The sequence below is a fragment of the Rissa tridactyla genome, chromosome 2 (genome assembly GCF_028500815.1).
Source record: "Rissa tridactyla isolate bRisTri1 chromosome 2, bRisTri1.patW.cur.20221130, whole genome shotgun sequence".
Lineage (NCBI taxonomy): Eukaryota > Metazoa > Chordata > Aves > Charadriiformes > Laridae > Rissa > Rissa tridactyla.
In genome coordinates this window covers 167,555,603-167,568,326 of record NC_071467.1, presented here as the reverse complement: position 1 = coordinate 167,568,326, position 12,724 = coordinate 167,555,603, and the positions used below count along the sequence as shown (strand labels likewise).

Here is a 12,724-nt window from a genome sequence, read left to right as displayed (position 1 = left end):
CTCCAAAGCACTGCTGCAAAGACATCCATCACCCCTGACAGCACTGGGGGCCTCCCCAGCTGAGCTCCGGCCTGACAGCCCCGTGTTCCCTCACCCCCATGTTCTCTCACCACATCCCCTTGGGCCCTTCTCTGTCACCTCCAAGTGCCCTTGCTGCCATCTCCCCTCACCGCTTCCCCTCAGCTCCTTTCCCCCCTAGCCACATCCTCTCAGCCCTCTCCCCACTTCTCCTCAGCCATGTTTCCCTGGTCCCGTCTCCACAGCCATGTCCCCACAGCTCCCTCTCTCCTCAGCCATGCCCCCTGGCCCCTATTCCCCTCAGCCCAAACATCCCCTCTCTGCTTCCCCTCAGCCATGTCCCCTCACCCCCCTCTCTCCTCAGCCATGTCTCTCCAGGTCCTCCCTGTCCTCCTCAGCCATGTTCCTTTGGTCCCCTCTCTCCTCAGCCACATGCCCCCAGGGCCCTATCCCCTGCAGCCATGTTCCTTTGGCCCCCTCTCTCTTCAGCCATGTCCCTTCAGGTCCCTGTCCCCCTCAGCCATGTTCCTTTGGCCCCCTCTCTCCTCAGCCATGTCCCTCCAGGGTCCCCATCCCCCTCAGCCATGTTCCTTTGGCCCCCTCTCTCCTCAGCCATGTCCCCTCAGCCCCTTCTCTCCTCAGCCATGCCCTCTCAGCCCCCTCTGCTTCCCCTCAGCCATGGCCCCCCAGGCCCCTATCCCCCCTCAGCCCAAACTCTCCCACCTCGCCTGCCCACACCTCCTCCCCCCGGCCACCTCCCCTCTCCGTTCCCCCTCAGGCCCTTCCCTTCGCCCCGCCGCCCCTCAGCCGTACCCCTTCCCCTCAGCCCCCCGCCTCGCCGTTCCCCCCCTCCCCTCGGCCCGGCCCCGCCCCGCCCCACCCAGCGCCATGGCCCCCTCCGCGCCGCACCCTACCCCGCTGCCCTGTCACTGCAGCACCGCCTCAGACCCGCCCGCCGGCCGCCCCGCCCCTGCACCGCCCGCGCTGACGGGGATTGGCGGGTGGCGGGCGCGGCGCGGTCCCATTGGTCGAGAGACAGAGGGCCCGCCCGCGGCGCTAGCAGGGTAGTGCGTTCGGCGTGAGGCCAGCGGCGGCTTCGTTCCCTCCTTCTCCCCCGGCCGGGCCCGCAGGGGAGAGCGGCACTCGGCAGGCGGCTCCGTCCCGGCGGCAGCCTCCCCGCGCCCCTCTGCGCCTCCGGTAAGGGCCACCGGGGAAGGGGGACTGCGGGTGGGGAGAGGGGCGCGGGGGTACCCCTCTCGGAGCGTGGAGCGGTCGCGGCGCCCTCTGAGACGATGGAAGGGCGGCCCGGTCCGGGCGCGGGGGGCTCCGGCCTCGCCCTTGTGGGGATGGCGGGCGGCATGAGGGGCCGAGTGGGCCGGCAGCGCTGCCGGGTCTTTTGTGAGGGGCGAGGGGGAAGCGCGGGGGGTGGGGGGCGGTTGGAGCCGGGGCGGGCCGGGCTGCGGCGCGGTGGCTGACAGGGGAGTTGTGGGGCGGTGGTGGGGGCAGGGGGCGCCCGGAGCATCGGGAGAGCATCTGCCTGGGGGAATTTGTGCCTGGGTGATCCCGGAGGAAGGGGGAGCCGCCGGGGAGCGGCTTTGTTGCGTTGGGGAGGCGGGGGGGAGGGCGAGAGGCTGAGGTGATCCTTGGGAGGGCTGCCGCTTGTGTTTTATTTTAAAGAGAGCTCTTTTAGAGCTGTCCCCCCTCCCAAACGCATAGGAAACGCGTTTTTTTTTGGTCAAGGGCAGCGCTGTGACTCGTCACTTCTCGTTGGGACCTCTCAAAACTTTGCATAAGGTGGTTTTTCCCCCCACGCCTGCCTCGCCCTTCCCCGCCATCCTTCTCTTGGGCCAGTCTCCTTCCCTGCTTTTATAAGGATGGCGGCGGCCTTGCATCAGGGGACCTCGGTGCTGTAAGTGGGGCGCGCAGGAGGGATGGATGAGCCTCCGCAGTGCTCGCCGCTGGCTCTTGGGTGCGATGGGTGTGGCGAGCCGGGTGGATGCCGCGCTCGAGGCCTACATGGCAGCGTGTCCCCGCCGTCGGCGCGGTCCAGCAGCCCTCTCTTTCTCTAGGTTGGGCCCGCTTTCAGGATGAGCAAGCTCCTTTTAGAAGGAACAGTTGTAGTTGTAAGTGTTAAACAAACGTTTGCTGCAGCATGATGGAAGATTGCTGCTAGTAAGTTTTTCAACTCCTGACAGCGAAGTCTTTTTGGTTCTGAAGATGCTGTTCTACTGCCAAAAACTGTTTCTAAGTGTATCTCACTGTAGGTAGTATGCTTTGTCGTAAAATTTACTTCTCTTGCAGGGGTGTGTTAGATGCATGATCTGTGAACATATTAAACCTGAATTTAGATGTTGGGTTTTGGTTTTGTTGGGTTTTTTTTTATGTTCTTGATAATTCTCACTTGGTTGCTCCCTCTTATTTCTTTCCCCTGATTCCTGTATGTATTCAACAAATAAACTCACTTATTTTATCTTTTTTTTTAAAGTTTTTTTTTCATTTGAAGCTGGAATCCCATATTCAGTGAACCATGTTCTTCCCAGCTTACAATTTCAGCAGGGTATCTGAAAGGCTTCTTGAATAACGTAACAGACATCTAAGCACTTTCTCAGTGTTTCAGCTTGTGGAATAGCAAGCCTTGCTCGGTGCCTCCCTGTGCCCCCTCTGTGTGTGATGCTACTGTAGCTTCAATTCTTAAAGTGAAAGGACAGGACTGGGCTGGAGTTTTACAACTGGAAAGCTTATTTCCCCTTTGCTAGGGTTTGATTATTCCATCTGGTAGGGTATATTTTACTGGTATTATAAGGTGCTGTTGTAGCTTGATTAACTTTTTCTTTATTTGAGAAAGAAAAGTAAATCATGACTCGAAAATATTCAACATAGCAATACAATTATGATAAAAATGATATTGTCTGGAAAGAGCTGTCTGTGTTAAAATTGCCTTTATTTTTTTGTTTGTTTGTTTTCTGTAAGAGAACTGGTGAAATTTCTGGTTACCCTTTCAGATGCATTTTGGAGGATTCGTGGACTTCTTTATTTTTAACTTTTATCTTTTTTCTTGCCTTCCTCACGCTAGAAGAGATGGGCTTTTTCTGTTTTAAACAGAGCTTAACTGACTTGCTTTTACAATAGCAGCAATATTCTGTGTCTTTTGTTTTGTTTGGTAATAATTACATGTTAGTGACAAATAATAAGTTTGAAGGCGGAATAGTTGATCTGTTTGCGAATGTGATTGTTGACTCTAAAACTGAAGGGCATGGGTATTATTAAATCTGTATTATGTGTCTCTGCAGAGATGACATCAGGGAAATATCAAATAATACAAAGAAGTGTCAGTGGTTTGAAGATCACGGCCCTGCAAGTTCAGCTAGAGCACAGTGTTGCCATGGGTACAGTTTTGTGGGTCACCTCTTGTTCCCCCCCCGAGTCCTCAGATGATATTAGAGAGAGGATTAAGTCACTCTTGTCCTTAAAGAACAAATGGGAAGCCTGTTGGTAGTACGCTTATGCCAGCGGATACTCATTGAAGCTTTAATATCTGACTTTATCAGATTGTTTCTTAAAAGCTAATGACTCTGTCAGTCAATTTCCATGTTGCTGGCCGGTGATCCTCAGGCAGGCTCCGAGGAGTGGTGAACACCATGGCTCAGCTCTGGGAACTGCAGAACCTCACCCTTGCAGGATATCTGGAGATCTGTTTTAACAAGTTGCCTAATTTGTCTGTGGGAAACTTTGAAGGTTATGAGTAACGTGGTGTTGTGGGTAAATGCATCACTTTAGCCCTTGCCCGCTGCTTTGTATGAGTTGGCTGTGGGCATCGTAGAGAGTGGAGCAAAGAGACCAGGAGGTGAATAATCACACGACAGGCTCCCATAAACTGTTGAAACCAACTTGGACTTACTCTGGTATCTGTGTATGCCAAGCCTTACAGTAGTGGTAAGTGTCATTTAAAGATGGCAATGTTACTTCTGAAGTACTTGGGTTTAGAGTGCTCATTTGTTGTCCTTCTGGGGACACTTGACAGTTAAGTCTGGGTTTTAAATACCAAAGTATTGCTTAATCTGTTCATTCTATCATGATATTAAACACCCCCCCCCACCTCCAACAGCATAGGCACAAGACATCCTGATCAACAGAAAAACAATGAAAATAGAATTAACTTGGTTTTTTGAAAGGGCGGTAGGCAGGGCTGTGTGGAGGGTGGGATATGACTTGATTTCCAGTCTTAAGCTCGTTTTATGAAGTCTGATGAATACTCCATTTAAACAAATGAATTACGTATTCTTTCTGGTGTTTGTAAAAGGGCTGACGCAGCCTTAATTTTAGGGAATGGAGCTATAATTATATTTGAGGTCTCAACCCCTGTAGTATTTTCGTGGTTACCTCTGTTCCTGAGAAATAGATGAATCTGAGCCATTAAATCAGATTTGAATTCCTGCAGAGTTCAGGTCTAGTTTGGACCCATTGCTGTTAGCGCTGTTCTTGCTCTCGTGTACTGTTTTTAAGCGTACCTCCTGTTTACTAAACTCTCTTTCGAGATCTTTAGCTAATAAGTCGGTACTTAGACTACATTTGTCTCTATGTACATAGCACTGATATCAGAATTTGGAAGTCTGTACATATGCCAAACTTATGACTAAGGGAAACCACTGGTCAGACAGGGTGTAAGAATGTCAAGATGAATTTGAGCTACTTGCAATTCAAATGAAAGTGATGGTTACTTAAAAGCCAAATAATGTATAACTATACCTTGTTTTGGTCCAGAAAAATCCCGAATAATTTATTTTGCTGGTCCAGACATAGATTGGAAGATAAAATTCCAGTCTCCTCCTCTGAGAATGAAGAGTTCAAGGCACTTTACTCATCATGCTGTCTACAATCAGACTGGCAACAACAAAATTATATTTTGTGTATGTGCTTCTGGGGTTTCAAAGGCAAACTTGAAGAAGCTAATATTGCTCTGAAAGGCAGATAGTTATTTCCTGTAGCTTTCGTGTTTACACTTCCTGTCCCAACTAAAATAGATCAATCTCCTACTTAGTCAGATGTCTGTGTATATGGCTTCCTTGTGTCTTAACAGTACAATAGAACTGATTTTCTTTGTGCTTTTTCTTTTTCCTCGAAGGCAAATTAAATTACACTCACCTGTAGATCAGAGAAATGCAGGGATCTGTGATTACAGCAGACAGCATAGTGGCAGAACAGCTTGAGCCTGAGCCATTGGCACTGCCATCATCTACAGAGAGTTCATCTCCCAGAAGAAAGGGTGGATGTACTTTGGATCAGGCTCTTGAGGAGGTGGCATAAAAGCTGGGTTGAACAAAGTACAGCCCATGTGAATAATGCGTTCAGGTAGGCTCACACAGCAGGCAAACTCCTGTTTCCCTTGTGGGGAATTTCTTCAGCCTCCTACAACTCAGAAGTCAATTTCATGACTTAGTATTTTGTATGTGTAAAAGAATTTCTTGTGGGAAGAAAAGGTCAGTGAAATCAATTGCTGTAGATGTTATGCAGATTTTAACTTGGTAACAATAAAATACTTCTGGCTCACACTTGTGTCTTCTGTTGCTCCTGAGGAGGCTTCTTAATGAAGTTTTTGAAACTTAAATGTTAGGAAATATTAAAGTTATTTAAAATTATTGGGAATTCTAACCCCAGAGGATTACGGACAGACATTACTGTGCTGCTTAAGTAGTATTTAAGTTCTAGCACTCTTAAAAAATATATCAGGATAGTGCTAAGGGTTTGGCGGACTGGGGGAGGATCTGTTCCCAAACAAGATTTGTCCTGGACTCCTCTGCATAAGTTGTTAAACTATGTGTGTTCTCATACAAGCCTGTATTTTGTAAACGTTGGTATGCTTGAGAGCAGAATGTCCCTAGAAAACATGGGAGATACTGTGTTAATGGGAAGTGTAAGCCTACTACCTAGATGAAAAAGGGATGTATATGTAAATGATAGTATATTCAAACTCCATAATACACATTCTTCCCTTGAAATACTGCTGGAAGGTGGGAGGACTGTGAGTCACTTATCTGTTGCTTTACATGCATCCTCCCCTAGAAATGGGGAGGGAAGGGTCTGATTTCTTCCCTGCCTGCCCAACCTCCTAGCTATTGGAAAAGGCTGTTTCTTATTGCTCTTTTAATCCTTGCCTGGCCTCTTAGGAATTTCCCTCTGAGAGGGTGGCAGCTGCTGAATTAGTACTTCTCCCAAGGACTAGCAAGATACTGACTTTGAGATAAAGCTAACAATGTCCCTGTGATTTGGACGAAGCTAGCAACAAAAAAAACCCCAACCCCAAACGGTTGTAGCTGCATTATTCAGGCAGGTTTGTGTAACGCAATAGGCCCTGTATTAGCTTTCCTCTGCGAAGGTTGGATTTCCAGTCTCTTGGAGCAGTAACTCTTTTTGTAAAGAGCCTTTAGCATAGACAAACACAGGTCTGGAGTCATTGTACCCTGCCCAAAATGATTGTGTTGGCGCAGTGGAAGATTTGATATGTGGGTGGAAATAAGGTTAAGTATTAGGTATATCCTTGCACTCCGGATGACGTGACACGCATAGTGTAGTTGGAGATTAAAATGGGATGAGCAGTTCACTCATGCTGCATTCTGGCTATCAAGCTACTCATGTGTAGCTGCAGGAAGCTTCTAGGAGGAGTATGCAGTTAATCACATCCATTAGCATGATTAAAATCCTGATTAGCCTGTGTCACTCACTCCCATTCTCCACCTACACTTTGCTCCTTCTATCCAGAGTATTTGCAAGTATGAGCAGAAGACAGACCGAGAACAATGCAGGCTCAGACCCAAGGGATGGTCACTGGGCTTTATAAATGCATCAAATAATTTTGGGCTCTATATTGTTACAACAGGCAAATTCTTCAGTAAGCCCTGCAGCTGCTGTCTGAACAGAAAATCTTAAAAATCAGCCCTTCACAGATAGAGGATCCTTAGCAAGATTGTCAGGAATCCAGTTGAACATGAAGTAGGCTTGTCTTGCGAGTCAGTCAAGTGCTCATAGCTTGCTAATGTTTCATATCTGGTGTGTACTAATGTTTTAATTTTAACGCCTCCATCTGCATTTGATGATGATCATCTCATGATGGTTGGCGTATTGGGTCGGTGCTGTCCTTGCCTCTAATGGTCTGGGGTAAAATAGGCTGGAGAGGGAGCCATACATGGATGTAATTCTATGGGAAGATGACTGGTTTTAGCCTGAAATTAAGGGTAGGGGAACTGCTTCCATATAGACTGACTGGATTTGGCAAGGACTAATTAAAAGTGGGGGGGAAAAGCAAAAAAAAAAAAAAAAAAAAAAAAAAAAAAAAAAAAAGAGGTAATCTTGTAAATTCCCTTGTGTAAAAACTCTCCCTCTTTAAAACTTTACTTGTTGGGGAGATACTGTACATATTAAAGTTGGATCTTTTTCAAAAAGCAAGCTTCTTTCTGAGCATTAGGTCATACACTTCCAACACATTCCCGCCTGGGAGTGAGTCATTGTTCCTTTTGTAAAATTGCATTAGAGCTACATCATCTTGAAAAGCTGTTTTTCAGCTGAATTTAGGGTGTTGACATTTGCTTTAAACAAAGTAAAACTATGGGAGCATTTATCAGATGAATTTCAAAGTATGTTTACATACTCTTAAGTTATGACTCCTGAAGGGCTAGAATATGAGATCAGTTCAGGTTTGTTAGTGCAGACCCTCTGGTGCTGGGGGTGCTGCCTTCCGAGTGTGCTGGGTTTCATCCCCACCGCCCACTGCGGTTTCGAATCCTTGGCTCACAAACGAAGGATTGTAGCACATTTCTTAGTGTAATTTAACTGATGTTTGTGAAATGCTTAAAATCCCCTGAAAGGGGCAGAAAAACATGCATGTGCTTTTAGTTGTTCTTATTTCCTTTTCTTCCCCCCCCCATCCCCCCCACAGCTTGTCACTTGTTTCTTGCACAAACTGTGGAATGTCTAACTCTATCTCCTTGCTGTAGATACTCCAGCAGTTTGTCCTTCTAGGAGTGTGATACTGCGAGTTTGTTTACATGTTATGGCTTTTTTTTTTTTCCCCTATAACAAAATTGTCTTGAGATTCCAGCCTTCTTTCACATTACTTCTTTTTTTTTTTTTTTTAATCACACTGTTATGCTAACATAACTCTCCGTGCTATAAAAACGGTCAGTGATCAGGTGGGATTTCTACAACTATTTTTAGGATCCACATCAATTCTATTAAAGGGGAAGTTAGAAACAAATAGTTGGGGAAGGGGGTGCCAAGCCTACACCAAACTGTCTGTCTTTTGGGGAAAATGCGATGGAGAAGCACTGCTGCTGGCACAACTGCATAAGAGCAGTGCAAAGCATTGAGGCTTGGGGTGTAAAATCCAACTCCAAACACATGTACCTTCGATTGGAACGGCTTGAGCTGCCAGGTGTGCTGGGATGTTAACGGAAATCTGAAACTTGTGCTTTACTGATAGTTTTCCTTTAATCCCCTCTGGAAAGTACCATGCATTTTCTAAGATTCTAGCTGTTAGTAGTTTAAATTTGAGTGTGTTTCAGGCACACTGAGAGGAAGAAGAGGTCTGCCGCTGGGTAGAAGGCTCTTTATCAGGGGTTAGGCTAAAGGTCCACCTGGTCTCGTAGGTGCTTTTGACAGTGACTAACGATGTCTGCTCGGGAAGTTCTCACATGCTCTGTTCCCATGTGGGTATGTATGGCTTGGTGTACGCTTGAGCAGTCCTCTGACATTATTAATGATGCTGGATCTGAAACGCCGTTAGAAATTCGGAGGGAAAACCCTGTTGCAAACAGCAGCTTACAGAAAGCATTTTTAAGCATAGTTGTTAGCAGTTGTAAGTGCTTAATCTTGCCTGTAACCTGATTACTGTCTACGCTAAGGTTCCCTTTCTGTGGAACTGAAATGGTGTTAACACCAAACACACGAATCTCCAGTTTGGAACTTTTCTTACTGTTGTTGCTGACTGGTGTTTGGTGATTTTGTGTTGTTTTTTCTTCCTTCTTTTTTTTTCTTTCATCCCTTCTGAGCCCTCCTCTTATTTGTGTGTTTTTATTTTATTATTTTTTTTAACCTTGAGTATTCTACTTCTCTCAAATCTTCTGACTCTGTAAAGGCTATTTCTCTATTGCGGTTTTACGAAGTGCAGTGCTCTTTTTAAAGATGCTCCTATGCTTGTCTGCACTGGTCTTAAGGGATCCCGGGAAAGTTCTTCTGCTGTCCGTAGCTAGCTAATTAATAGTAGTGAAAGTAATTGGACACTTCAAAACTGTGGAAGAGCAAAGACAAAAATCCATATGCCAGTTCCAGCAGAGGCTTTGAATTAGACTCTGCAGATTTAAGAGGCAAAGACAAAGAACTGAGTCATCAGCTCTTCCTTCCTTTTGACTTTTGTGGTGGGGGTGAATCGTTTCTCTTCTTGGTCATGAATCAAAGCAATTAAGAAAAAGGCTCTAGATGTTAAGAGCTAGATAATTTGGACTTCTCACTTAACAAGAGCTGTGGATTTTAAAGCGATTTAAATATCCGGTAGTAACTTAAATATATTTATGTTAGGAATCCAACAACAGGTTGTAATGTAAGTTACAGAAGAATTACTTAGATTATAACTTCATACGTGCTAATGTTTTCTTTTATCCCTGCAAAGGCAGGGAGAAACCTCTGGAAAGAAAGGTGGGATGTAAGAAGAAACCTTTAAAATGATCTTGGGATTCTGGAGGAATCGCAGCACAGCAATTGGTACTTGTGACTTGAGTGTCTGTGCTCCTGCTGGGGCTTGCAGAATGTGGCTCCTGAAGTGGAAGTTGGTTCCACCTGCAGCAGCGCAGTTGGACACGATGATGGGACGTGATCACCAGGGTGTCTGTAAAACTAGTAATCATTGTCGAGGTTTAAATCTCGCATTAAATGCTTTTGGGATGACAGGTCGTAATGTTTGTCACCCAATATATGTATCAGGTGGTGCTACTGTAACACCACAATGATGGGAACTCTGTAGGATGCTGTGGGTGGCTCAAGCTATATTTTATCTAACAAATTTGCATTTACATATGAAGCTATAGTGTACGTAATCTGCAGTGTTAGTTTTTTCAGGACATCTTTATGCTTAAAGCATATATATAATTTTTTTCTTACACTGTATTTTAAGCTATTTAAGTATTTATGGCATAAGAATTAAAGGATGTATCCATCTTGTGTTCTGAGGACTGGATTTTTTTTTTAACTGGTCTTTTAGGTGAAATGTGTTGTTTTGTTGTTTTTTTGCATTGGGATTTGGACAGAGCATGTAGGGCAATAGGATCAAGTGTCACATTGGGGATTACATATTTGTCCTGGAGTGACCCTCTTAGTAGCTCACATTGGTGTAATTGGTGAATGGCTGACTGGATTTATAAGGATGTATATCTGCATTAGCACTGCTTCGATGTAACTCTAGCTTATTTGCTTTTAGTCCAAATTATTTTCAGCTTGGGAATTCACTTTTAAGGAGAGATTCTATAATTTGCCTCAAAGTAGCCTTTTTAGGCTTGTGCTTCCTCTTGAAAGTAACAGTGCTTTTATTAGGAATAATAGTTCTCCATCTTAATATAGAAGAGTATTGTATGGCATTGACTGGTTGAGGAAAACCAAATTAAGCTCTATACTCGTTTGAGACCTGTGGATGTTAATGGTGTTTAAAAAAAAAAAATTATTGATCAACTGTTCTTTTGTTGCATCAGTAGTTGTCGTCTTGTTTTTAAAGCTAACAACTCTTTAACTCATGGTATTTTATATTATTTTGATCTGTTGTGTTCCTTTGCTGGCAGCTTCTGTGCGATTTCTCTCTCCTAGAAAGAATAAATTATGAATTTCAAAGAGTTGGGGAACATAAAGAAACTCCTTGTGATTCTAAGCTTAGTTTTTTCCAGCTAATACTTTTAACTTGCCAAAATAACAGTAATTGCTGTTCTTGCTAAAAGACTTGCCCTATGGGCACATCCTTCTGTACTTGTCTCTAAACGTAACTCTTGCAGGCTCCTCTGCATCCAGTACTGGTTATCACTGGAGATGGTAACTTCCCTAGGATTTTCCATTTTTAATCTAGTCTGCAGTTAATGCATGCTCCTCTCTGCTGGCAGAATCTCCTACAATCACGTTCAGGTAACGATGGATTAGTAAATGGTTGTGATGCCCTAAACAAGAAAAGCTGAATTTGTCAACTCACAGCAGAGAGCCACCTTGTACATTAAAGCTCCGTACATGTTTGACAAAGGCCTTTAGTTCTAAAGTGCTGATTTAGTTTTTTTCTTAATTACCATGAGCTGTGTTTGTGCTACAGGTTCTACTCTGCTACTTTACTCCCGCTGTGCTCCTCTGTCCATTTCTCTATTCTTTGCATCTGCCTGAACTCACATCTAAGCTGTGCTGCTGTTTTCCTCCCTTATTTGTGTTTCTTTCCTATCAAATCCCATTTATAGCCCCTTGAACGTACTGAATGTAGGGTGGTTTTCCTTTTTGCATCAAAGACCTTTTAAAAAGGCTGTTTGACAGTTGATTGTCACACGTAATTTAATACAGTGCTCCTAAAAATCCTAACTCCGGCTGGCATCAGCTGATGCTGTGTCTTATTTAAACATACTGCAGACTTCTTGATGTTTTTTCCCCTGGGGCATTGACTTCCTGTGATAAAATGAGATTCCCTTTTAAAGTAGAGGTCTGTGGTTATATAATGAGAGTAGGAAATGGTCCAAAAATGACACTGGAAGAATAGAAAAGCTATTTTGGTAACTGACTGTTAGACCAGAGAATAGAAAATATGCTCAGGAGTATATTAGTAACTTGAATTCTCTTCGGACAGTGAGAGGAATACATGTAAGGAATTAAGTAAGGGAGTGACCAGGTCAGAGCAGCGGAAGGGAGGTTACATTGAGGACAACAGTGCACATCTAGGACTCCTCTTAAAAGATTTAACTCTTTCCAAACTACTTTGAATCTCCTCAATAAGCTGCTGTGTTGTTCTTAAGCATAATGTGTCTTCAAGTTTGAAACTCTTAAAAGCCATGCTGGCTTTTGCTTTTTTGATTTGAAGATGTGAATATAGGTTATTTTTTCATTTGTGTGTGTGGTTTTGTGTTCCTCTCCCTCCCAGTAATGCCAGACCAAGGAATTTCTTTCTTCCACCTGCATTTTTTGTCCCCCCTCCCTTACCAGGATGGTGATCTTGCCAAGAATTACGCAGTAGTCAAAACTGGCTTTTTATGCTATTGGTAGGGCAATAATGTAAACAATATTGAAATTCCTCAATCAGATCACCTTTCCAAACTCTCAGGGAAGCCAACTGGGTTCTGGCAGGGGGTCACTGAACTTGCTGAGCCTTCGTAGGCTGCTCTTAGATGGGGGAGTTCAGATTCAGTGCTGCGCATGTGCGATACTCCATACTGTCACCGGCTGTTAATCATAGAATCATACAATTGTCAGGGTTGGAAGGGGCCTTAAAGATCATCCAGTTCCAACCCCCCTGCCACGGGCAGGGACACCTCCCACTAGATCAGGTTGCTCAGAGCCCCGTCCAGCCTGGCCTTAAAGACGTCCAGGGATGGGGCTTCCACCACCTCTCTGGGCAACCTGTTCCAGTGTCTCACCACCCTCATGGTGAAGAACTTCTTCCTAACGTCCAGCCTGAATCGACCCATCTCTAGTTTTAATCCATTCCCTC

General features: G+C 45.0%; 1 protein-coding gene across 7 annotated transcripts in view; it reads left to right on the top strand.

The window, feature by feature from the left end:
- The first annotated feature begins 1,089 nt into the window (after nucleotides 1–1,089).
- MAP4 (microtubule associated protein 4) overlaps nucleotides 1,090–12,724 on the top strand; it is a 171,670-nt gene continuing 160,035 nt past the window's right edge. For 6 of the 7 annotated variants that reach the window (XM_054190133.1, XM_054190136.1, XM_054190135.1 and 3 more), the window contains exon 1: nucleotides 1,090–1,215. The gene's annotated coding sequence lies outside the window, so the exon portion shown is untranslated. The remainder of the gene's footprint in view (nucleotides 1,216–12,724) is intronic. The other variant, XM_054190131.1, reaches the window with a different exon arrangement.